This window comes from Pecten maximus, unplaced genomic scaffold, assembly GCF_902652985.1.
Source record: "Pecten maximus unplaced genomic scaffold, xPecMax1.1, whole genome shotgun sequence".
In the NCBI taxonomy this organism is placed as follows: domain Eukaryota; kingdom Metazoa; phylum Mollusca; class Bivalvia; order Pectinida; family Pectinidae; genus Pecten; species Pecten maximus.
This window is the reverse complement of record NW_022979552.1, coordinates 143,922-170,572: the sequence shown is the minus strand read 5'-3', so window position 1 is coordinate 170,572 and position 26,651 is coordinate 143,922. Positions and strand designations below refer to the sequence as shown.

General features: G+C 37.1%; 1 long non-coding RNA gene across 1 annotated transcript; it reads right to left on the bottom strand.

Annotated features, from left to right (window-relative positions):
- LOC117318907 lies at positions 1-25,163 on the bottom strand. Its single transcript, XR_004530487.1, has 3 exons — positions 24,853-25,163; positions 2,100-2,213; positions 1-109 (listed from the first exon to the last, which is right to left on the bottom strand). It is a non-coding gene; the product is annotated as an uncharacterized LOC117318907 (long non-coding RNA).
- Between the last annotated feature and the right edge of the window lie 1,488 nt (positions 25,164-26,651).

The following is a 26,651-nucleotide window of genomic DNA, read 5'->3' as shown; positions in this document are numbered from 1 at the left end:
TGTCCGACAATGCTCTTCGACTTGTATTTTTATGAATTCCCCAGAGAAGTTTGACTACTCCACTGACAAGGTCGACTTGTTTCACTGGGCTGTCTCAAGGAGCAGTTACCTGTCAGACAAAATTTACCAGTTATTTTTGTACACATTAAAACGTGAAATTACTCCATCTTCAGAATTCGTATAACTGACTTTTTGCTTCTCCTTTCATTTCTATAGCAATTACCATTTAATCATATTTATTTCTCAGAATATGGACAATCATTATCACCAAACCTCAGAATATGGACAAACATTATCACCGCCCCTCAGAATATGGACAAACATTATCACCGCCCCTCAGAATATGGACAAACATTATCACCGCCCCTCAGAATATGGACAAACATTATCACTGCCCCTCAGAATATGGACAAACATTATCACCACCCCTCAGAATATCGACAAATAGTATCACTGCCCCTCAGAATATGGACAAACAGTATCACCGCCCCTCAGAATATCAATAAACAGTATCACCGCCCCTCAGAATATTGACAAACATTATCACCGCCCCTCAGAATATGGACAAACATTATCACCGCCCCTCAGAATATTGACAAACATTATCACCGCCCCTCAGAATATCGACAAACATTATCACCGCCCCTCAGAATATGGACAAACAGTATCTGAGCGCCCCTCAAAATATTGACAAACATTATCAGCGCCCCTCAGAATATGGACAAACATTATCACCGCCCCTCAGAATATTGACAATCATTATCACCGCCCCTCAGAATATCAACAAACATTATGACTGCCCCTCAGAACATTTTGACAATCATTATCACCGCCCCTCAGAATATTGACAATCATTATCACCACCCCTCAGAATATCGACAAATAGTATCACTGCCCCTCAGAATATTGACAAACAGTACCACCGCCCCTCAGAATATTGACAAACAGTACCACCGCCCCTCAGAATATTGACAAACAGTACCACTGCCACTCAGAATATTGACAAACAGTACCACCGCCCCTCAGAATATTGACAAACAGTACCACCGCCCCTCAGAATATCGACAGACAGTATCACCACCCATCAGAATATTGACAAACAGTACCACCGCCCCTCAGAATATTGACAAACAGTACCACCGCCCCTCAGAATATTGACAAACAGTACCACCGCCCCTCAGAATATCGACAGACAGTACCACCGCCCCTCAGAATATTGACAAACAGTACCACCGCCCATCAGAATATCGACAAACAGTACCACCGCCCCTCAGAATATCGACAAACAGTACCACCGCCCCTCAGAATATTGACAAACAGTACCACTGCCCCTCAGAATATTGACAAACAGTACCACCGCCCATCAGAATATGTTGACTGGCCTGGCTTAATCCCTGGCCTATGGGGATGTGGTGGCCGATCGCGTGTGGTTATAACATAAATAGGTGTCCCGACATGTCGTATGTCGTAACATACCCGAGTGTGGGCCTAATCTGAATCCTCAGAATATTAACAAACAGTACCACCACCCGGCCTCAGAATATTGACAAACAGTACCACCGCCCCTCAGAATATCGACAGACAGTATCACCGCCCCTCAGAATATTGACAAACAGTACCACCGCCCCTCAGAATATTGACAAACAGTACCACCGCCCCTCAGAATATCGACAGACAGTACCACCGCCCCTCAGAATATAGACAAACATTATCACCGCCCCTCAGAATATTGACAAACAGTACCACCGCCCATCAGAATATTGACAAACAGTACCACCGCCCCTCAGAATATCGACAAACAGTACCACCGCCCCTCAGAATATTGACAAACAGTACCACTGCCCCTCAGAATATTGACAAACAGTACCACCGCCCATCAGAATATGTTGACTGGCCTGGCTTAATCCCTGGCCTATGGGGATGTGGTGGCCGATCGTAAGTGGTTATAACATAAATAGGTGTCCCGACATGTCGTATGTCGTAACATACCTGAGTGTGGGCCTAATCTGATATGAACACACGTGTCACTGCGCATGGGAGCTGTTGTTAATTGGTGTTAATTGCTGGGTTTACAGTACATAACGACATAAGATACTTACCTGGTGTTACATTAACACTTGATCTTTGACTTGACCTATCTCAATCATCTTAGGGAAGATGCACTGTTCCGCTGACAAAGTTAAGTTGTTTGTCCGTGTCACCTCGTCTGATTTCTGTGTTAAGACAAAATTTACTCATTATGATTAAAGGGTTTTTGACACAAAAAGGTTTAAGTTGTCTATATATTGGTTTTCTGAAAAGGCGGTCAAACACCCCACATTTCTGGGGTTGTGTATATACACGCTGAGATACAGGGCACGGCATGGGTCAATCTGGACAGCTGACCTATATGCAAAATTTCATTGTGATAAAGAGGTAGGTCAGCATCATACATCACAGGTTCACCGCTCCTGAGACGACAGTTAAACTGATAGTAAAACAAACGTTACAAACGCCCAAATGTGTCACATTAAATCACTATGTCATGTTAAATCACTATGTCATATTAAATTAATATGTCATATTAAATTACTATGTCATATTAAATCACTGTCATATCATATCACTATGTTGCATTAAATCACTATGTCACATTAAATCACTATGTCATATTAACTTACTATGTCATATTAAATTACTATGTCACATTAAATCACTATGTCATATTAAATCACTATGTCACATTAAATCACTATGTCACATTAAATCACTGTCATATTACATCACTATGTCATATTAAATCACTATGTCATATTAAATTACTATGTCACATTAAATCACTATGTCATATTAAATCACTATGTCATATTAAATTACTATGTCACATTAAATCACTATGTCACATTAAATCACTATGTCATATTAAATTACTGTCATATTAAAACACTGTCATATTAAATCACTGTCATATCATATCACTATGTTGCATTAAATCACTATGTCACATTAAATCACTATGTCACATTAAATCACTATGTCATATTAAATCACTGTCATATTAAATCACTATGTCATATTAAAGCACTATGTCATATTAAATTACTATGTCACATTAAATCACTATGTCATATTAAATCACTATGTCACATTAAATCACTATGTCACATTAAATTACTGTCATATTAAATCACTATGTCATATTAAATCACTATGTCACATTAAATCACTATGTCATATTAAATCACTATGTCACATTAAATCACTATATCACATTAAATCACTATGTCATATTAAATCTATGTCATATTAAATCACTGTCATATTAAATTACTATGTCACATCAAATTGCAATGTCATATTAAATCACTATGTCATATTAAATAACTGTCACATTAGATCACTATGTCATATTACATCACTATGTCATATTAAATTACTATGTCACATTACATCACTATGTCATATTAAATCACAATGTCATATTAAATTACTGTCACATTAACTCACTGTCATAACAGATCACTATGTCATATTAATTTCAGCAATTTCTGATAAATAGCGATAACAAACTTCAATTGTCAAAATCCAAGATGGCTGCCTGTCGGCCATGTTGTTATCAGATTAGTCTCAAAATGCAATATGCATAACTAGGCACCGAGGGGAACCTACATATGAAATTTGAGAAAGATCCCTTCAGTACTGTCTGAGAAATAGCGAAAACAAACTTCAATTGTCAAAACCCAAGATGGCTGCCTGTTGGCCATGTTGTTTTCCGATTGGTCTCGAAATGCAATATACATAACTAGGCACCGAGGGGAACCTACATATGAAATTTCAGATAGATCCCTTCATCACTTTCTTAGAAATAGCGATAATAAGTTTCAATTGTCAAAATCTAAGATGGCTGCCTGTCGGCCATGTTGTTTTACAATTAGTCTCAAAATAAAATATGCATAACTAGGCACCAAGGGGAATATAAATATGAAATTTGAGAAAGATCACTTCTGCACTTTCTCAGAAATAGCGATAACAAACTTCGATTGTCCAAATCCAAGATGGCTGCCTGTCGGCCATGTTGTTTTCTGATAGGTCTCAAAATGCAATATGCATAACTAGGCACCAAGGGAAACATACATATGAAATTTGAGAAAGATCCCTTCTGCACTATCTCAGAAATAGCGATAACAAACTTCAATTGTCAAAATCCAAGATGGCTGCCTGTCGGCCATGTTGTTTTCCGATTGGTCTCAAAATGCAGTATGCATAACTAGGCACCAAGGGGACTCTACATTTGAAATTTGAGAAAGATCCCTTCAGCACTTTCTCAGAAATAGCGATAACAAACTTAATTGTCAAAATCCAAGATGGCTGCCTGTCGGCCATGTTGTTTTCCGATTGGTCTCAAAATGCAATATGCATAACTAGGCACCGAGGGGAACCTACATATGAAATTTGAGAAAGATCCCTTCAGTACTTTCTGAGAAATAGCGAAAACAAACTTCAATTGTCAAAACCCAAGATGGCTGCCTGTTGGCCATGTTGTTTTCCGATTGGTCTCGAAATGCAATATACATAACTAGGCACCGAGGGGAACCTACATATGAAATTTCAGTTAGATCCCTTCATCACTTTCTTAGAAATAGCGATAATAAGTTTCAATTGTCAAAATCTAAGATGGCTGCCTGTCGGCCATGTTGTTTTACAATTAGTCTCAAAATGAAATATGCATAACTAGGCACCAAGGGGAATATAAATATGAAATTTGAGAAAGATCACTTCTGCACTTTCTCAGAAATAGCGATAACAAACTTCAATTGTCCAAATCCAAGATGGCTGCCTGTCGGCCATGTTGTTTTCTGATAGGTCTCAAAATGCAATATGCATAACTAGGCACCAAGGGAAACATACATATGAAATTTGAGAAAGATCCCTTCTGCATTATCTCAGAAATAGCGATAACAAACTTCAATTGTCAAAATCCAAGATGGCTGCCTGTCGGCCATGTTGTTTTCCGATTGGTCTCAAAATGCAGTATGCATAACTAGGCACCAAGGGGACTCTACATTTGAAATTTGAGAAAGATCCCTTCAGCACTTTCTCAGAAATAGCGATAACAAACTTAATTGTAAAAATCCAAGATGGCTGCCTGTCGGCCATGTTGTTTTCCGATTGGTCTCAAAATGCAATATGCATAACTAGCCACCGAGGAGAACCTACATATGAAATTTGAGAAAGATCCCTTCAGCACTTTCTTAGAAATAGCGATAACAAACTTCAATTGTCAAAATCCAAGATGGTTGCCTGTCGGCCATGTTGTTTTCCGATTGGTCTCAAAATGCAATATGCATAACTAGGCACCAAGGGGACTCTACATTTGAAATTTGAGAAAGATCCCTTCATTACTTTCTGAGAAGTAGCGATAACAAACTTCAATTGTCAAAATCCAAGATGGCTGCTTGTCGGCCATGTTGTTTTCCGATTAGTTTCAAAATACAATATGCATAACTAGGCACTAAGGGGAACCATATATATGAAATTTGAGAAAGATCCCTTTAGTACTTTCTGAGAAATAGCGAAAACAAACTTCAATTGTCAAAACCCAAGATGGCTGCCTGTCGGCCATGTTGTTTTTCGATTATTCTCAAAATGCAATATGCATAACTATGCACCAAGGGGAACCTACATATGAAATTTGAGAAAGATCCTTTTCGTACTTTCTGAGAAATAGCGATAACAAACTTCAATTGTAAAATCCAAGATGTCTGCCTGTCGGCCATGTTGTTTTCCGATTAGTCCCAAAATGCAATTTGCATCGAGGGGAACCTACATATGAAATTTGAGAAAGATCAGTTCAGCACTTTCTTAGAAATAGCGATAATAAGTTTCAATTGTCAAAATCTAAGATGGCTGCCTGTCGGCCATGTTGTTTGACAATTAATCTCAAAATGCAATATGCATAACTAGGCACCAAGAGAAGCCTACATATGAAATTTGAGAAAGATCCCTTTAGTATTTTCCCAGAAATAGCGATAACAAACTTAATTGTCAAAATCCAAGATGGCTGGCTGTCGGCCATGTTGTTTTCTGATTGGTCTCAAAATGCAATATGCATAACTAGGCACCGAGGGGAACCTACATATGAAATTTGAGAAAGATCCCTTCAGTACTTTCTGAGAAATAGCGAAAACAAACTTCAATTGTCAAAACCCAAGATGGCTGCCTGTTGGCCATGTTGTTTTCCGATTGGTCTCGAAATGCAATATACATAACTAGGCACCGAGGGGAACCTACATATGAAATTTCAGATAGATCCCTTCATCACTTTCTTAGAAATAGCGATAATAAGTTTCAATTGTCAAAATCTAAGATGGCTGCCTGTCGGCCATGTTGTTTTACAATTAGTCTCAAAATGAAATATGCATAACTAGGCACCAAGGGGAATATAAATATGAAATTTGAGAAAGATCACTTCTGCACTTTCTCAGAAATAGCGATAACAAACTTCAATTGTCCAAATCCAAGATGGCTGCCTGTCGGCCATGTTGTTTTCTGATAGGTCTCAAAATGCAATATGCATAACTAGGCACCAAGGGAAACATACATATGAAATTTGAGAAAGATCCCTTCTGCATTATCTCAGAAATAGCGATAACAAACTTCAATTGTCAAAATCCAAGATGGCTGCCTGTCGGCCATGTTGTTTTCCGATTGGTCTCAAAATGCAGTATGCATAACTAGGCACCAAGGGGACTCTACATTTGAAATTTGAGAAAGATCCCTTCAGCACTTTCTCAGAAATAGCGATAACAAACTTAATTGTAAAAATCCAAGATGGCTGCCTGTCGGCCATGTTGTTTTCCGATTGGTCTCAAAATGCAATATGCATAACTAGCCACCGAGGAGAACCTACATATGAAATTTGAGAAAGATCCCTTCAGAACTTTCTTAGAAATAGCGATAACAAACTTCAATTGTCAAAATCCAAGATGGTTGCCTGTCGGCCATGTTGTTTTCCGATTGGTCTCAAAATGCAATATGCATAACTAGGCACCAAGGGGACTCTACATTTGAAATTTGAGAAAGATCCCTTCATTACTTTCTGAGAAGTAGCGATAACAAACTTCAATTGTCAAAATCCAAGATGGCTGCTTGTCGGCCATGTTGTTTTCCGATTAGTTTCAAAATACAATATGCATAACTAGGCACTAAGGGGAACCATATATATGAAATTTGAGAAAGATCCCTTTAGTACTTTCTGAGAAATAGCGAAAACAAACTTCAATTGTCAAAACCCAAGATGGCTGCCTGTCGGCCATGTTGTTTTTCGATTATTCTCAAAATGCAATATGCATAACTATGCACCAAGGGGAACCTACATATGAAATTTGAGAAAGATCCTTTTCGTACTTTCTGAGAAATAGCGATAACAAACTTCAATTGTAAAATCCAAGATGGCTGCCTGTCGGCCATGTTGTTTTCCGATTAGTCCCAAAATGCAATTTGCATCGAGGGGAACCTACATATGAAATTTGAGAAAGATCAGTTCAGCACTTTCTTAGAAATAGCGATAATAAGTTTCAATTGTCAAAATCTAAGATGGCTGCCTGTCGGCCATGTTGTTTTTCGATTATTCTCAAAATGCAATATGCATAACTATGCACCAAGGGGAACCTACATATGAAATTTGAGAAAGATCCTTTTCGTACTTTCTGAGAAATAGCGATAACAAACTTCAATTGTAAAATCCAAGATGGCTGCCTGTCGGCCATGTTGTTTTCCGATTAGTCCCAAAATGCAATTTGCATCGAGGGGAACCTACATATGAAATTTGAGAAAGATCAGTTCAGCACTTTCTTAGAAATAGCGATAATAAGTTTCAATTGTCAAAATCTAAGATGGCTGCCTGTCGGCCATGTTGTTTGACAATTAATCTCAAAATGCAATATGCATAACTAGGCACCAAGAGAAGCCTACATATGAAATTTGAGAAAGATCCCTTTAGTATTTTCCCAGAAATAGCGATAACAAACTTAATTGTCAAAATCCAAGATGGCTGGCTGTCGGCCATGTTGTTTTCTGATTGGTCTCAAAATGCAATATGCATAACTAGGCACCAAGGGAAACCTTCATATGAAATTTGAGAAAGATCCCTTCAGTACTTTCTCAGAAATAGCGATAACAAACTTCAATTATCAAAATCCAAGATGGCTGCCTGTCGGCCATGTTGTTTTCCGATTGGTCTCAAAATGCAATATGCATAACTAGGCACCAAGGGGAGCCTACATATGAAATTTGAGAAAGATCCCTTCAGTACTTTCTCAGAAATAGCGATAACAATCTTCAATTATCAAAATCCAAGATGGCTGCCTGCCGGCCATGTTGTTTTTCGATTGGTCTCAAAATGCAATATGCATAACTAGGCACCAAGGGGAACCCACATATGAAATTGGAGAGAGATCCCTTTAGTACTTTCTGAGGATTAGCGATAACAAGAATTGTTTACGGACGGACGGAGGGACGGACGGAGGGACGGACGGAGGGACGGACGGACGGAGGGACGGAGGGACGGACGACGGACCACCGACGCAGGGCGATTTGAATAGCCCACCATCTGATGATGGTGGGCTAAAAATACCGAAATGGAAGGTCCCCAATAGCAAAAGGCACAACTAGTCTGATATATTCAGAAAGTTTCAAGGAGCTGCGTTGAACGGTTATGGAGTGATAGCCCGAAAACAAAAGGAAACAGTAATTTGGTATTTTTGATTAAGTTTCCATGGTGACAGAAAAAATACCGAAAATGGAAGGTCCGCAATAGGAAAAGGCACAACTAGGGCACTAGTCTGATATATACAGAAAGTTTCAAGGAGCTGCATTAAACAGTTATGGAGTTATAGCCCGGAAATGAATCTCGGATGGACACACGGACGGACGGAGCCCAATTTAATATCCCCCGCAAACGTGTTTCGCGGGGGATAATTAGATTAGTGTTTGTATAGGATATTGGTTACATGTACTCCAGTGATGATTCCATGAATCATTAAATAACTGTATTTAATTCAACTCTATTCCATCCAGTGATGATTCCGTGAATCATTAATTAACTGTATTTAATTCAACTCTATTCCATAAGTTGTACAACTTAATGGATAACAAAGATATTATAACATTAATGCACTCTTACATGATTTATAATTCATTCTACAAAATAGTTCTCACTGACGACGTCACATACATTTACATTCAACTTTTATTACTTAACTACTTGATCTTAAAGAGCAATACAATTCCTATATAATTCATTCAATAAGCTAATTTGATGAGATTTGTCACAAGGAGAAATAATCATTAAGAAGTGAATATATTCTAATTACAAGAGGCCCATGGGCCTTAACGGTCACCTGATTTTTGAAATATTGCAGTAAATTTGATTGACACTTTTTGGGATCAGTCAGGGTCAACATGTGCATACCATTAAGCAGTCATCCCATGCTGATAAATTAATAATGTTAACAAATTTAGAATGAATTTCAAAACAACTAAGCTTGGCTTAACTGAAATGTACAGTAAATAGAAGTCTGTATTTCTAAGGTAACATTTATACTTAATAATGGTTTTATGTAATTTCTATATCAGTATAAAATAGTAAGTGTCCTCTTTCAGATACAACTTTTATATTGATTGTAAATAGTGAAGTTTGTTTGCTATGATAAATGAAACTATAGTGTAAGAAATACAAACTGGTCTTGTCAAGCAATATCCAGAGATCCCTAGGGAGTCTATATTGCGTGTCCTCCGTGAGGGACGAGCTAAAAGTATAAAGTTAAGGGCTAAGAGCCCAAAATAAGGTAACTCCGCCGTAGCCGGTCCCAAGCCCGTGTTGAGAAAGGAGGAGGGGATCACCAACTGACAACATCTAACAGTCGACCCGGACTAATGTTCTAACCTAGAGTCGCGAGTAGAGGTTGTAACCTAAATCGAGACTTTAAACCAGCAACATCAACATCAACATCATCAAAATAAGGAATTACAAAATAAGGAGAATCTAAAGAAGGAGAACATTCCATTAGAAGGAGAATCTAGGATTCCAAAAAGGAAAGATTCCATTAGAAGGAGAATCTAGGATTCCACAAAGGAAAGATTCCATTAGAAGGACTATATCAATTAGAAGGAGGTTTTCTTGGATACTAAAATATTATATTCAGACTCTGGTTTAGAGTAAACAGTGAACAGTTAAGTTCCAAGTATGGATGATATATATGGGTGTGACTAAGAGCTGTTGGACAACTATGTACCTCATGTATTCATGTTTATAGTTAAAATAAAACATGAGGAAAGGCAACATTGGACTGGTGTCAGCGTTTTTTTAGGGTCGATTTGGGGCCACATTTCGGCCCCTTCCCCTAGAAAAATTTTGTTGTATTTTCCCAATTTCTTGCTCATATTTTCCTATTCAGACAATATCCCTTCACATCAATTGGTATAAAGAAATGCTGATCAAAATGTATTTCACAAGAAATCTTCAACGCCGGTGTTCTCGTTTTATGTTGGTCGCGTTCGATATCGCAAATTCCTGTGGTTTCTGTTTCCGTGTCTGAATTAATCGATGTCGTTTTCCTCAATTTTTCAAATCGAGCGCACCGCGAAAGTTTGTGTCGATCAAGTGTTTTAATTGCACACGTGTCTCACGTATGCTATGACAAGCGCTTGAAAGTTTAAGATCATGTAAACAAGAGTCGCACAACTCGAAGTATTATGTCAAAAGACTGACAAAAAAAAGATAGTAAAGGCCTTACGAAAGTGAGTGACTTCTTCAAAAAGTCTTCCGGCGGCGATATACCAAACAACCCGTCAACCAATGAATCATCATCCAACATTGAATCTGTTATCAACCGTCCAGACGGAATGTTTACCCGTAGCAAAAATCAATATACATGTAACCCGCGAGGAAAGTCTGATATTAACTTTATCGGGGAAAAAAAGAGAATCAGTGCAATAGACGAAAATTTAATGCTGCCAAATATGAATCTGCCTTCTCTTGGCTTTATCACAGTAGAGTGACATGTGGCTACATGTGCAAGTACTGAGAATTGTTTGAGAATTGTTTGATTTGGTGCACATTCAAGTTGTAAGCCATTTGTTACAATTAAAGGGTGTAAAACTTGGGACACAACATCCTTCAAGAAAATGGAAAAACATGACCTCTGACCTGGACTCATTGGTGGACAAGTTCAAGGGACAAAAACAAGGAAAATGGCCCTTTAGATAGCTATTAGGAATCATTAGGCCAGATGAATGTTGAAAGTTTAACAGATAAATAAATATTTGGATGTGTTATTGACTTATTATTATTATCATTTTTTTTCTTTTGCATCTAAAACCAACAGCAAATTTTCCCAATCGGGGAAAATATCGCTGTATTTTCCTAATTGAAAAGGTACAGGCCCCTGTAACAAGAGGCCCATGGGCCTTAACGGTCACCTGATTCCTGAAATATTTCAGTAAATTTGAATGAAAGAATGAATTTCAAAACAAATAAAACAAATGATAGTCAAAAATGTGATTTCCCTATAACTATAGTAAAATTTATCCCCTCCCATGGGGCAAACGCGAGTCCCCAGGGCTAGGAATTTCACAAGTATGGTAAAGCACCTTAAGACCCTTCGATCTGTGAAGAGTATTTAATTCTACCTTATTTGGGCTGTAAGAAGAAGATTTTTAAAATTTCTGTTAATTTGACCCTTTTTGGCCCCGCCCATCAGCCCCTGGGGGTCAGTCAGGGCCAACATGTACATACCATCAAACTGTCATCCCAAGCTGATAATGTTAACGAAGTTAGAATGAATTCCAATAAAAATTCAACAAATAATAGTCAAAAATGTGATTTCCCTATATAAACTATAGTAAAGTTTACCCCGTCCCCAGGGGCAAACGTGAGACCCCAGGGTCATGAAATTCACAATTTTGGTAAAGCACCTTAAGATCCTTCCATCTATGTAGAGCATTTGATTCTACCATATCTGAGAGTAGAGAAGAAGATTTTTGAAATTTTTGTAAATTTTACCCTTTTTGGCCCCGCCCACCAGCCCCTGGGGGTCAACTAGGGCCAACATGTACATACCATCAAACTGTCATCTCATGCTGATAATTTGAACCAAGTTAGAATGAATTCCAATACAAATCCAACAAATAATAGTCAAAAATGTGATTTCCCTATATAAACTATTGTAAAGTTTACCCCCTCCCCAGGGGCAAACGTGAGACCCCAGGGTCATTCACAATTTTGGTAAAGCACCTTAAGATCCTTCCATCTATGTAGAGCATTTGATTCTACCATATCTGAGAGTAGAGAAGAAGATTTTTGAAATTTTTGTCAATTTGACCCTTTTGGCCCCGCCCACCAGCCCCTGGAGGTCAACTAGGGCAAACATGTACATATCATCAAAGTGTCATCCCATGCTGATAATTTGATACAAGTTAGAATGAATTCCAATACAAATCCAACAAATAATAGTCAAAAATGTGATTTCCCTATATAAACTATAGCAAAGTTTACCCCCTCCCCAGGGGCAAACATGAGACCCCAGGGTCATGAAATTCACAATTTTGGTAAAGCACCTCAAGATCCTTTCATCTATGAAGAGTGTTTGATTCCAGCTTATCTGAGAGTAGAGAAGAAGATTTTTGAAGTTTTAGTCAATTTGACCCTTTTTGGCCCCGCCCCTCAGGCCCCTGGGAGATGGGGACCATATAATTCACAATTTTAGTTGAACTTTAGCCATAGAAGCTCCCTGCCAAATTTCATTGAATTTGGTTCAGTGGTTTTGGAGAAGAAGCTGAAAATGTAAATTGTTTACGGACGGACGACGGACGACGCAGGACAAAAGGCGATAAGAATAGGTCACTTGAGACTTTGTCTCAGGTGACCTAAAAATGGGATGAAAAAATCACTGGGTGTGATATTTTGTGACATCATCATGGAGAACAACACTCGGTCATATTTATACAGAAAATTTCAAGGAGCTGCGGCGGACGGTTATGGAGTTATAGCCAGGATTTTTGACTAAGTTTCCATGGTGACAGAAAAAATACCGAAAATGGAAGGTCCGCAATAGCCAAAGGCACAACTAGGGAACTTAATATATATAGTATAATATATACAGAAAGTTTCAAGGAGCTGCATTGAACGGTTATGCACAAACGCGTTCGCGGGGGATAAAAATGTGATTTCCCTATAACTATAGTAAAGTTTATCCCCTCCCAAGGGGCAAATGTGAGACCCCAGGACTAGAAAATTCACAATTATGGTAACAGCACCTTAAGACCCTTCCATCTGTGAAGAGTATTTGATTCTACCTTATTTGGTTTGTAACAAGAAGATTTTTGAAATTTCAGTCAATTTGACCCGTTTTGGCCCCGTCCACCAGCCCCTGGGGGTCAACCAGGGCCAACATGTACATACCATCAAACCGTCATCTCATGCTGATAATTTGAACCAAGTTAGAATGAATTCCAATACAAATCCAACAAATAATAGTCAAAAATGTGATTTCCCTATGAACTATAGTAAAGTTTACCCCCTCCCCAGGGGGCAAACGCGAGACCCCAGGGTAATGAAATTCACAATTTTGGTAAAGCACCTTAAGACCATTCCATCTTATAATGAAGAGTATTTGATTCTACCATATCTGATCATGAGAGTAGAGAAGAAGATTTTTGAAATTTCAGTCAATTCGACCCTTTTTGGCCCCTCCCCTCAGGCCCCTGGGGGATGGGGACCATATATCTATATATTTCACAATTTTAGTTGACCTTTAGCCATAGAAGCTCCCTGCCAAATTTCATTGAATTTGGTTCTGTGGTTTTGGAGAAGAAGTTGAAAATGTAAATTGTTTACGGACGAAGACGCACAACGACAGACAATCAAAGTACTGGAAGTACTGTAAACGAACATTATTGTTGAATGCAAAATCAGTAAGTTTAAAGTCGATAACTTTACTGATATTGGTTTAGGAATTAATTGCAAATAATTTGAAATGTTTGCAGCTGTTCTGATATGATTGAACACATGCATGTTTATTGATCTATCTTGGATGGATGAAAATAAGATATGTCTTCTTTCTTTCGGGAAGGCATCATCAGTTATAATACAGCCAGGACTCTGTGACCTTATTGATGCCAACTTCTAATATGCACTAAATTTAGGCTAGTTCCATCGTTAGTTTAGCATATTTCAACTTAATATGATGAAACACACATAAAGAACTACTGAAAACCAAAACCAGAGCTGCTAATCAAGGCCCGGATTGGAATGTATCCTATTGAAACTTTACTCAAGCATATATGGTACTTCAAAACAAAAAACTTGACTTGTTAATAAATCTTTATATGAGAAGACATACTTCTGGTATAATTACAGTATTGTACACAATGTGATAAAGAATAACAAGGGCCCAATGGGCCCAAATCGCTCACCTGCAATGCAGTGATCTTTTCATATATGGATCCTGCAGTTATTTGAAAGCATGCTACAGGACCAATATAATGTCTCTCTGCACTTTGGCTAAAAGTCATTTAAAGATTTAAGCATACTTGATCGACGTGACCTTGAATGTGAGTCAGGGTCATTCATTTGAAAAAAACTTGGTAGCCCTTCACCCCAGCATGCTACAGACCCAATATTTACTCCATGGGACTCTTGGTTATTGAGAAGTTGTTTCAAGATTTTAGACTTTTTTACTCCTGTGACCTTGAATGAAGGTCAAGGTCATTCATTTGAACACACTTGGTAGCCCTTTACCCCAGCATTTTACAGACCCAATATCAACTCCCTGGGACTCTTGGTTATTGAGAAGTCGTTTAAAAAATTTAACCTTTTTGACTCCTGTGACATTGAATGAAAGTCAAGTTCATTTATTTGAACACACTAGTTAGCCCTTCACCCCAGCATGCTACAGGCCAAATATAAGGTCTCTGGAACTGTTTGTTATTGAGAAGTCATTAAAAATGTTTAGCCTTTTTGACTCCTGTGACCTTGAATGAAGGTCAAGGTCATTCATTTGAACAAACTTGGTAGCCCCTTACCGCAGCATGCTACAGACCCCATATCAACTCCCTGGGTCTCTTGGTTATTGAGAAGAAGTCGTTGAAAGATGTTAGCCTTTTTGGCCCCTGTGACATTGAATGAAAGTCAAGTTCATTTATTTGAACAAACTAGGTAGCCCTTCACCCCAGCATGCTACAGGCCAAATATAAGGTCTCTGGAACTGTTTGTTATTGAGAAGAAGTCGTTTAAAATTGTTAGCCTTTTTGACTCCTGTGACCTTGAATGAAGGTCAAGGTCATTCATTTAAACAAACTTGCTAGCCATTTACCCCAGCATGCTACAGACCCAATATCAACTCCCTGGGACTGTTGGTTATTGAGAAGAAGTCGTTTAAAGATTTTAGCCTTTTTGGCCTCTGTGAAATTGAATGAAGGTCAAGGTCATTCATTTGAACAAACTTGGGAGCCCTTCATCCCAGCATGCTACAGGCCAAATATTAGGTCAATGAGACTCTTGGTTATTGAGAAGAAGTCGTTTAAAGATTTTAGCCTTTTTGACTCCTGTGACCTTGAATGAAGGTCAAGGTCATTCATTTGAAGAAAATTTGGAGCCCTTTACCCTACCATACTGCAGGCCAAATATAAGGTCTCTGGAACTGTTTGTTATTGAGAAGAAGTCGTTTAAAATTTTTAACCTTTTTGACTCCTGTGACCTTGAATGAAGGTCAAGGTCATTCATTTGAACAAACTTGCTAGCCCTTCACTCCAGCATGCTACAGGCCAAATATTAGGTCTCTGAGACTCTTGGTTATTGAGAAGAAGTCGTTTAAAGATTTTAGCCTTTTTGACTCCTGTGACCTTCAATGAAGGTCAAGGTCATTCATTTGAACAAACTTTGGAGCCCTTTACCCTAGCATGCTGCAGGCCAAATATAAGGTCTCTGGAACTGTTTGTTATTGAGAAGAAGTCGTTTAAAATTTTTAGCCTTTTTGACTCCTGTGACCTTGAATGAAGGTCAAGGTCATTCATTTAAACAAACTTTGTAGCCATTTACCCCAGCATGCTACAAACCCAATATTAGGTCTCTGGGTCATCTGGCTATTTAGAAGAAGTCGTTTAAAGATTTTAGCCTTTTTGACTCCTGTGACCTTGAATGAAGGTCAAGGTCATTCATTTGAACAAACTTTGGAGCCCTTTACCCTAGCATGCTGCAGGCCAAATATAAGGTCTCTGGAACTGTTTGTTATTGAGAAGAAGTCGTTTAAAATTTTTAGCCTTTTTGACTCCTGTGACCTTGAATGGAGGTCAAGGTCATTCATTTAAACAAACTTTGTAGCCATTTACCCCAGCATGCTACAAACCCAATATTAGGTCTCTGGGTCATCTGGCTATTTAGAAGAAGTCGTTTAAAGATTTTAGCCTTTTTGACTCCTGTGACCTTGAATGAAGGTCAAGGTCATTCATTTGAACAAACTTTGGAGCCCTTTACCCTAGCATGCTGCAGGCCAAATATAAGGTCTCTGGAACTGTTTGTTATTGAGAAGAAGTCGTTTAAAATTGTTAGCCTTTTTGACTCCTGTGACCTTGAATGAAGGTCAAGGTCATTCATTTAAACAAACTTGCTAGCCATTTACCCCAGCATGCTACAAACCCAATATCAAGTCCCTGGGTTATTTGGCTATTTAGAAGAAGTCGTTTATTTATTTTTTTAGCATATTTGACCCCTGTGACCTTGAATGAAAGTCAAGGTCATTCATTTGAACAAACTTGGTAGCCCTTCACCCCAGCATGCTACAGACCCCATATCAACTCCCTGGGACTCTTGGTTATTGAGAAGAAGTCGTTTAAAGATTTTAGCCTTTTTGACCCCTGTGACCTTGAATGAAGGTCAACGTTATTCATTTGAACAAATTTGGTAGCCCTTCACCCCAGCATGCTACATGCCCAATATTAGGTCTCTGGGCCTTTTGGTTATTGAGAAGAAGTTGCTTGAATGGAAAAGTTGACGCCGGACGGACGGACGGATGACGGACGCTGCGCCACGGCATAAGCTCACTTGCCCTTCGGGCAGGTGAGCTAACAACCATATAAAGACTATCTTCATCAAATAGGAAAAGAAAACTTCAAGCTTCATTTTCAGCTTCAAAGCTGATAAAGGTTACAGTCCATTCGATGGGACGACACATTCCCTATTCATTGTCCCTTTCCAATGTTGATCATCCAATCATAGTGAACCACACAGTTCAGCAATGTAATTGCACAAATCACATCCTGTATGTGGAGAGAACATTTTTCGGGGTGTTATAAGATTCCATAACTGTATGCAAATTTGTGAATCATTCCATATTTATATCTATATATATACCGTACGTGTATATATTTACACATATCAAAATTGGAATGACACAGGAGATTTGCAAGTTTAAGTTCACCATCAGTCATGGGAGGTTTATGTAAAATGTTTATTTACCGAGGTAATTAGTAATGTTGATAATATATTTATGTAGCTCTATTCTGTACTTTCTACCAGTGCTTATATTAGAGAATGGACACAAGTATATGTTCTCCAATGTCAAAATTAATCATATGTAAAATATTAGGGGTTTATTTGACCGAGAAGTACATTATGTATTTAAAATTTTTGTAATCATTCGCCTTCGAGGCCTGATTGCCGTCATAGCTGAATTACCAAAATGGACCTGAAATCAATATTTTTAAAAGAGAATGATCTGTGACTTGAATATTTAATAAAAATAATTCAATACATCGTTTAATATCTTCATTCAGATCTTCAGACCCCACATAATTTGTGAAGTCATATATAGAAATATATGAACCATTTTGTTATTGATTTATAGTTCTGAAATCTTGTAACAGCATGGCACAAAAAGTCATCTGAACATTTGTTGTATATTGAAAAAATATTTAAGGTAAATCTTAACTCATTTGCTTGACTTCAATTTTCAGTCAATCAATTCATTGATTACGCCGTGTTTGAAGTATGGTGTAGTGAGAATTTCAAGTCTTCATCATGACTTGATGAAAATTCTAAATTAACAAATTATTAAAATGAATTTGTTAGAAAAATAACACAAATTCCACAGCAATATTATATAGAGTATCAATCACAATATGTCAGAAGTTATAAAACTACATATAACAATTAACGGCTGAATATCAAATTAAGTGAATATCACAAGTATTTTTGCATTTGTTTTTAGATAATCCGGATTTCCGTCTTTAAAAAAATTTACCTTGTAGACGTAGTGCATAGTAAACGTAGCCATGTAACAGCTGATTTTAATCAGATTGACTTAACATGAACTTAACACCGTCTCAGTAGTTCGTCACAATCGAAAAAATTCTCATAAAAATATCGATTTTGGGTCCACTATCGGCCATTTCGGTAATTCAACTCTAACGACAATCGGGCCACGATTCGCAAATGAATAATTAATTTAAAATTCGGTCAAATAAACCTCTAATATTTTATATATGATACAATTAGGCATTGAAGAACATATATTTTGGTCAATTCTCTGAAAATAATGCCAATTTCTATTATAATTAAGCCCCATTTTTCTTCGTTTCGGTATTTCCAAGTCCGCTTCACGTGTGGTCCGTTTCAGTAAATATTCTCGTCTTTGCCGAAAAAAAAACAAGCTATATAATTTTTCATTTTAAACATGACAACTGCCAACCACACGTATCCAAAAATGTTATTGTTGATATCATCCGAATATTGCCGTAGTTATCTGTCACTTCGATTGTAAACCCCCTGCCAAAGTCATGGAAGAATCGACCAATCAAATTGGTTTAACTTTTGATTTCCGTAATCTTGCAGTTACCTCCCTTACAACAGTAAATACGTTCCAAGTACACGTATATCGCCTACAACAAGCAATCCCGTGCACATAACAAGATATTATCATTTGCATTTGATTTATTGGTCATTTTCGTCAAAGGAAATTGGTATATGGAAATCGATGACAACGTTAACGCTATGATCAGTCACCCCGACCACAAATGCCACCTAATTGTAAGTCTATAGACTACAGTACATATGTACAGTTCTTTTTCTCGCAAACACCGTTAACACGTACAGTAACCTATATAGCATGATACAATGTATCGTATCGTATGCCGTTATTGATATATTTCTTTCTCTAAATTATAGAAATACACACCTAGTTGATAATGATGTAACATTCGAGAATATGCATATTACATATTTAAGAAAATCGCGGACATATTTGCAGACCTATGCTTAATGTCAGCCGTTTTGGAATGAACACGGAAGAGCAAAACTTTCTAAACATCCGGAGACGAATGCGCCTGCGCAATAGTTGTTTACATAAATATATCGACCTGGAGTTATTTGCAAAGTTCAGGTTCATTTAGTCTTAACATTTCGCTAGCGTTATGCATTTCTCAAATCGTATGCATCTTGAAAATATCTACTGAATATATTTCAACATTTTCGGTAAAACTACTATATAAAACGAAGATGTTTTTGCAGGTAAATCATTTGAAGCGTAAGGCAATGGGGGCAGCCATATTTCATTGAAACAGACAGTAGATGGACTAAGACCACAATTAGCTTCGCTATATGTTTCATTGTAACATTAAAATTCATAATAAATTCCCAACATCTCATATGCAACTTTCCATCTCACCTGGCCAAGACCAACATCTGAGAAGCAAAATATAAAAGTTTCAACCCAGCATGTTCAGCATTTTCTGGAGATAGCTGTCAAAATGTGTCACCAACGTGGATTATATACATCCGGGTCAGGGGTAGAGGTCAAATCAGGACTCATCACACAGGGTCCTGGAGCACATAATAAATGATCAATATTATTATTTTACATCACAAAACCTAGATTGACATCTCTACTATAAATCCACATTAAATTCATCAACAGAAATCAAGTTCAAAGAGGCATTTGATTTGTTTTCCTGAAATACATACATTTTTCAGGGGACTTCATTCGTGGGGCCTGAACCCGGAAGTACTTAATTGTGGTCTTAGTCCTATTATAGGACACTATTTTTGTCAAAAACTTAAAATAATTATTTTCATAAACTTTGAGCTATTTGAAATCATGCTGTGAAAACAGAATTACTCTATGACACATAAAACAGGAATTACAGAGATCTAAAAACACCCTATTGACACTGAAAATCAAGACACAATTCTACACACAGCTACTATGTATATTTCTGATATCATGTGATAGATAAAATGAAACAGTTTTTTCAATAATTGAGATATTTCAATTCTGTAAACTGGTTTAGAAACTTTGATATTCACTGCATATAACTATATATAGTTTGCTCCCAATTTCAAATTTAAACTTTAATTTTTAAAGAATTTAAAATTTTGCTTCAAAATATTTTAATTTTGTTATCAGACTGACATCAGAACTGTTTCAAAGCATTAATCAGGTCTCATAAGGACATGAAATAATCTAAATGCAACAATAAAGACTTGCAGTGACCAACCACAGTGAGTTACCACCAATAGACACCCTAGCCAGCACTTGTTTACAATTACTGTTATGCTGTCCACCCATAGGCAGAGAAGAGGGGTGGAGGGAAGTGAAGCATAAGCTGGTTCAACTGAGCTCAGAGAACTATACAGCAAAGTATAAACCTAAAATGAAAAAGAGAACTCTATCGCTACCAGTAGAACAGCACCAAGATCATGCGAGAGGTCCAAGTCTGCTCGGAAGTCTAACTACAGGAGAGGACAGCTAGATCCAGCAAATGCAGGGGAGACAATCAGCTTCAGGATCATCTATGTTGAGAAGCCAAAACAAACTGTTTAAGATACAGTGGGAAACCTGAAAATAAGACATTGAATTCAAAATTCAAAAACAAATGTGTAACAACAACAAAAAAGTTACATATACAAATATATATGACTACCTAAAGAGGGAGCCTCCCCGTGGCGGTGGTCGGGAATGTTGTGTCTCTGGATACAATAGCTAATACCCTCAAATCAATTAAAAAAATTAAAATAAATATGTTTTACATTTTCAAATCTAACAATCAGTCCCTATAGAATACATGACCATGTCAAATATTGAAATAAAAAACAATACAAAAATAATAAAAAAATTCTAAAAAAATAACATAAAAAATCATTTTAAAATTTAATTTGAAGTTAAATTCATGTTAAATTTGAAAAATATCTTTCCTAACTAATCACAAATATAACTGTCAACAAGTATGTCAAATTTTAAGAGAATCGGCCAAAAAATGTGGATTTGTCAAATAAAAACATGTATTTCAGGGCCTATCATATTAGGACTAAGACCACAATTAGCTTCGCTATATGTTTCATTGTAACATTAAAATTCATAATAAATTCCCAACATCTCATATGCAACTTTCCATCTCACCTGGCCAAGACCAACATCTGAGAAGCAAAATATAAAAGTTTCAACCCAGCATGTTCAGCATTTTCTGGAGATAGCTGTCAAAATGTGTCACCAACGTGGATTATATACATCCGGGTCAGGGGTAGAGGTCAAATCAGGACTCATCACACAGGGTCCTGGAGCACATAATAAATGATCAATATTATTATTTTACATCACAAAACCTAGATTGACATCTCTACTATAAATCCACATTAAATTCATCAACAGAAATCAAGTTCAAAGAGGCATTTGATTTGTTTTCCTGAAATACATACATTTTTCAGGGGACTTCATTCGTGGGGCCTGAACCCGGAAGTACTTAATTGTGGTCTTAGTCCAGATGGCGTATTGGTGAATGTGGTTACCAAATATGGTCATATTTTTCAGTCCAGTTCTTGATGGCAATAACCGAACATTAATGTTCGTTTAAAAATAACAACATGTAAACACCTTTTAAAATTAACGATGTATTACATCAATTCGTATATCACCTGAAATTCTTATTGTTTGTCCCGATGTGACAGTCATTGTCTTTAGTTTCCAAATTCCAAATGATCGTACATGTCATATCCCGTCCATGATGACATGTGCACTGAATAATGGCATCACTATTCTACTGCCACATTTCATATGCTACTAACAACGTAAAACGGCAGACGATACAACAAGATTTTCATATATAACGGGAAAGCGAATATATGGTCTCCACAGGGGATCGAACCTGCGACTCTCTGCTTAATTACTGGTCCGACGCTCTATCGGCTGAGCTAAAGGGAAATCCCCCACTAGAAATCGCTATGTACACAATTTAAAACTAAAAATTGCCTCACTACTCACTTTTCAAACGTGTTCAACCCGAACGCACATTAACCCAGTTTTTATCCCCAACGAATTAGCCTCTCATTTTCATATAGCTTGCACTTGGAGTGGTTAACCGATGTAACAGAAAAGCAAGTAATGTGCCTCCACCGACATCGAACCGCGACCCCCGGCTTTACTTGACATTTGCTTTACCGACTGAGCTAAAGGGGACTAACGCGATGCTAGAAGGCAATCGTATCACTATAAACTATACTTACAATTGAAACTAGCGACGTTTATCTATATCTTTCATTTTATGCACGTGTAGGGGTTTGGTATTTGTTTTGTTTTTATTGAAGCAAGGGCATATATTAGCATATATATCAAAGTAAATGGTTGTAGCAACAAGAAGCAAAATCACTCACTTTAACTATTATTTAAGATATATTATAAACATGAATGTTTTTATTTAAATCTGAAGGTGAGTGGGCTTCATTTTCCACATAAAGAACCAAATTACAAAGTCTGTTTTCTCCTGTGAATGTTTGGTATACTTAATGTCCTCACTGTATACTTATACCATGAGAACTATAATGTGGAAGTTTGTAATTGAACATCACATAGATTTTGGAAAGTTAGACTAATACAAACAGAATGGAAACTCCTCATTCACGTAAATGCTTTGATACACACTGTACATTGTACAATGATAACTTATCCTTTCCTTTTTACGATGCCTTGTTAATCATAATATCCAGCAATTCAAGTTCAAGGTGTAAAGACATTGACAAAGTAAAATATTTTTAAAATTATGAGCTGTATTTTATTACATATGTATTTGAATGCAAGTTTTGATAAGGTTTTATGACAAAAATTTGCAGCAACTACTGCAGTTAATACAGTCTATACACACTAAGAAAATACAGAAGATATTGAATTGTTTCCCTTAAATTATCACATATTTCAGACAAATGGAAGACGAAAAACTCTTAAAATCTATGCGCTGAGAAAGCGCGGGAATCCGTGGCATAATCTTTGACGTTGAATTCTTATGACGTCACGCTTAACGACAGCACCATTCTGAATGGGATGCTCAACTCAGTAATATTTCAGGGTTTTCGGTTGTAACCTGGAAAGTTGAGCTTATAATGTTGTTATCCAATGATAATACAATTGAAAACTGTTCTATATCATGCACATATGCAGCAAAATAAACCCTTATTCTACTCTCGCATCCAATATTTGATCAGCACCGAACGTGGGAAGGTCCCGATTTAGGTAACCAACGATATCATGATCTCAAGTCAATCAAATTCGCAAAATACATTTACCTCGTCAGACAATAGGAAAATTGAAATGGTAACTTTTAAGTGATTTGAACTATCTTTCAGTTACTTGTTTCGACGAGAGAGAAAAAATCATTTAGATCTCGTCGTGTAGGGAACGAGATTTCAAACATGGCCGCCTCTACTGGAGGTGCGAGACTTTTCCCGCGGGACACGATTTCAAAGTTGAAGGATATAGAATTATTGGAAATATAGCTTATACATGTGTTGTCTTAAAGAGAGCTTCGCTCTCGCGCCCTTTCGGGCGCGTTGAGCTGCGCTCTTATTAGTATGTCTAACTTTTTTATTCTGAAAGTTTTTAGAAGAAATAATTACATGGACACATTTGGAGGTCACTTATTTAGTAGTAATCAGGTAATTATAGTGGTCAAGTGGTCAAGGGTCCCCTGGAGGTACAGTGATGTGGAAATCTAGAGTATCAAAGAGATTGGTTTGGTTTGGTTTATTTTGTTTAACGTCCTATTAACAGCTAAGGTCATTTACGGACGGCCTCCCGTGCATGCGACATGCATGCATGTGGTGAGTGCGTATGTGTGTTTTGGGAAGCTGCGGTATGATCAAAGAGAGTAAAACATGTACACTGTACTGACACCAAGCAATGTGACTGAGTTTGAATGTTAAGTAGAACGACCCAGAAGTATAAGTGTGGTCTGAGGCCATGTAGAGTACATATGGTGTGTAGTTTGTCAGTCCTGTAAACATAATTAGTTACTTTGGAGTGATATTACACATTAGGTTCACAAGGCGGTAAAGTACAATACATTGTTACAATGAGGCTTAACACCATATCAGATAATTACCTTACGCTAAATTAACACTTGGTCTTTGACTTGATGCTTCTAAATGTTATGACATTCTTGGGAAAGATTCACTGTTCCGATGACAAGCTCGATTGGCTTGTCTGTGCCACCTCGGCTGTTTTCTCTGTTAGAAAAACCCATTACGTCATCGGAATTTCCATCTTTTTACTTCCTCTTTTGTTTTTCGTAAAATTACGATTGATTTCTCAATAATTTCTTTTAATCACAGCATTGTCTTGACCATTGCCAGGTTGTATGACAAAAACTGTTTGAGGAGACAATTCTGTTAACCAGGATCAAATACAATTAAATGTAAAACAAACACTTTAAACGATGTAATCATACCGCCCCCTCACTGGCCTCAGAATATATCATTATATGGACAGACATTATAAACTAGCCGTGTACTTTTATAACATCATTACAACAAGGATAACGACATAAAATAATTACCTGGTGTTATATCAACTTGACCTTTGACTTCGCCCTTCTAAACGTTTGCAATTCTCAAGTAAAGACTGGTTCCATTGCGCTGTCTCCACCTTCGATGAGTAGGGTGATCATCGGGATTTCCACTTTTTATTACTTCCGCTTTCGTTTCTATCACAATTACCATTAATTTCGGGATATTTCTTTCAAGTCACATAGATGTCTTGATTATTATCTGATTGTGAAACAAAAACATAAATTGACAGTTAATGAGACAATTTTGTCGCAAACGATCTTACTTCTCAGCAGACGGACAACTCCGAACTCCGGGCTGGACTATTTACAGGATCGGGTAGAAATGGGGATGAGGACAAAACCCGGAATGCACTCAGGCGTGAAGAGATTTTTCATAATATTTTGTATTTATTAGGACATATCTCCGTTATTACTGAATGGATTTTTGTTCGGACACCAGCAGTAAAAGGGTTCATTTATCCCCTTTAAACTGGTATAAGTTATATTTAACAGTATCAAAAATTAGAAGTGAAAGTGGTGGTCGGAATGAACCCATATGGAATAAAAATGTCGATATTTACAACTGTTTTCGTTATAATAAATACCCATATCTCAAATATTACTGAACAGATTTTTGTTCGGGAACCACCCAAAAACGGAGAATTTAGTACTCTTTCATATGGTATAAACTGTTTGAATACATGTTCAATATTACTTTCAAAAATGGTGGCCGGAATGAATTGATGTGTGAAAAAATAGCAAAATCGTCAAAGTTACATGTAAATTTCCATCTTTATTGGTCCACAACTCTTTTATTACTTAACCGATTTCTGTTCGGGACACACTCTAGACAAGATAATTTTATAGGCTTTAAGCTGATATAACTTTTATTAATATTCATTACAAATTCGGTGCAAAAGTGGTGGCCGGAATGAACCTAGGTGAAATTCACGGACGCCATTTTGAACAAAAGGTTAATGTAAAAACAACACAAGCTACATGCTAGTTCTTTAATACAAGGGAAGTAACTCGAGCAAGGAAAAATTACCTGTAGAACTTTTAGCCATTCTGTTAGAATGTTACCAGGCTCTGCGACGTGGACGCAGTTCTACTTAGGAGCCCATTTTTTTTTATTCTTTTATTTTCATAGAGTCAGTATATTTTTGCTTTATTGTTTTATTTAAATTAATTTAATTTTTTATTCTAATTCTTTTTATTCTATTTATTTATGTATAGATATTTTTGTTTCATTGTTATATGAAAATGAATTTTTAAAACCTACGATGATCGGAACATAACCAGTCTTCTTCTGAATCTCTAAGATTTGCACACTCTTTATGTTTCCACGTTTTGCAATGTATCCTACCTGTTCTCCAGTCACAGCCAATCATTTCATCCATCCAATCTGGAAACCCACAAGAACAACTACAATTTATTGTGATACTGTTATTACTTGCCTTTTTTAGTTGTGATGCTATTTTAACGAACTGTGGAAACGGCATGAAATAACCTTTATCTAAACACCAAATTAAGTGATCCCGCATTTGATTTTCAATGAAATTAGTTTTTTGTTTGAATGAATTACCTTTAAAACAAAATTCTACCATATTAGCTATTGCAAAAAGCACACAATCGTAGCCATTATTTTGATCCTGTACATCTAAAATTTTGACTGGGATACTACTTTTATTATTACCGTAAATACTACAAAGCTGAAGTTCGATTGACGGAGTGTTAACTGTATGATTTTCTTTTGATGCTAAACTGTCTAGAACGGATATATCCCCATTACTTGTTTGAAAACTTGT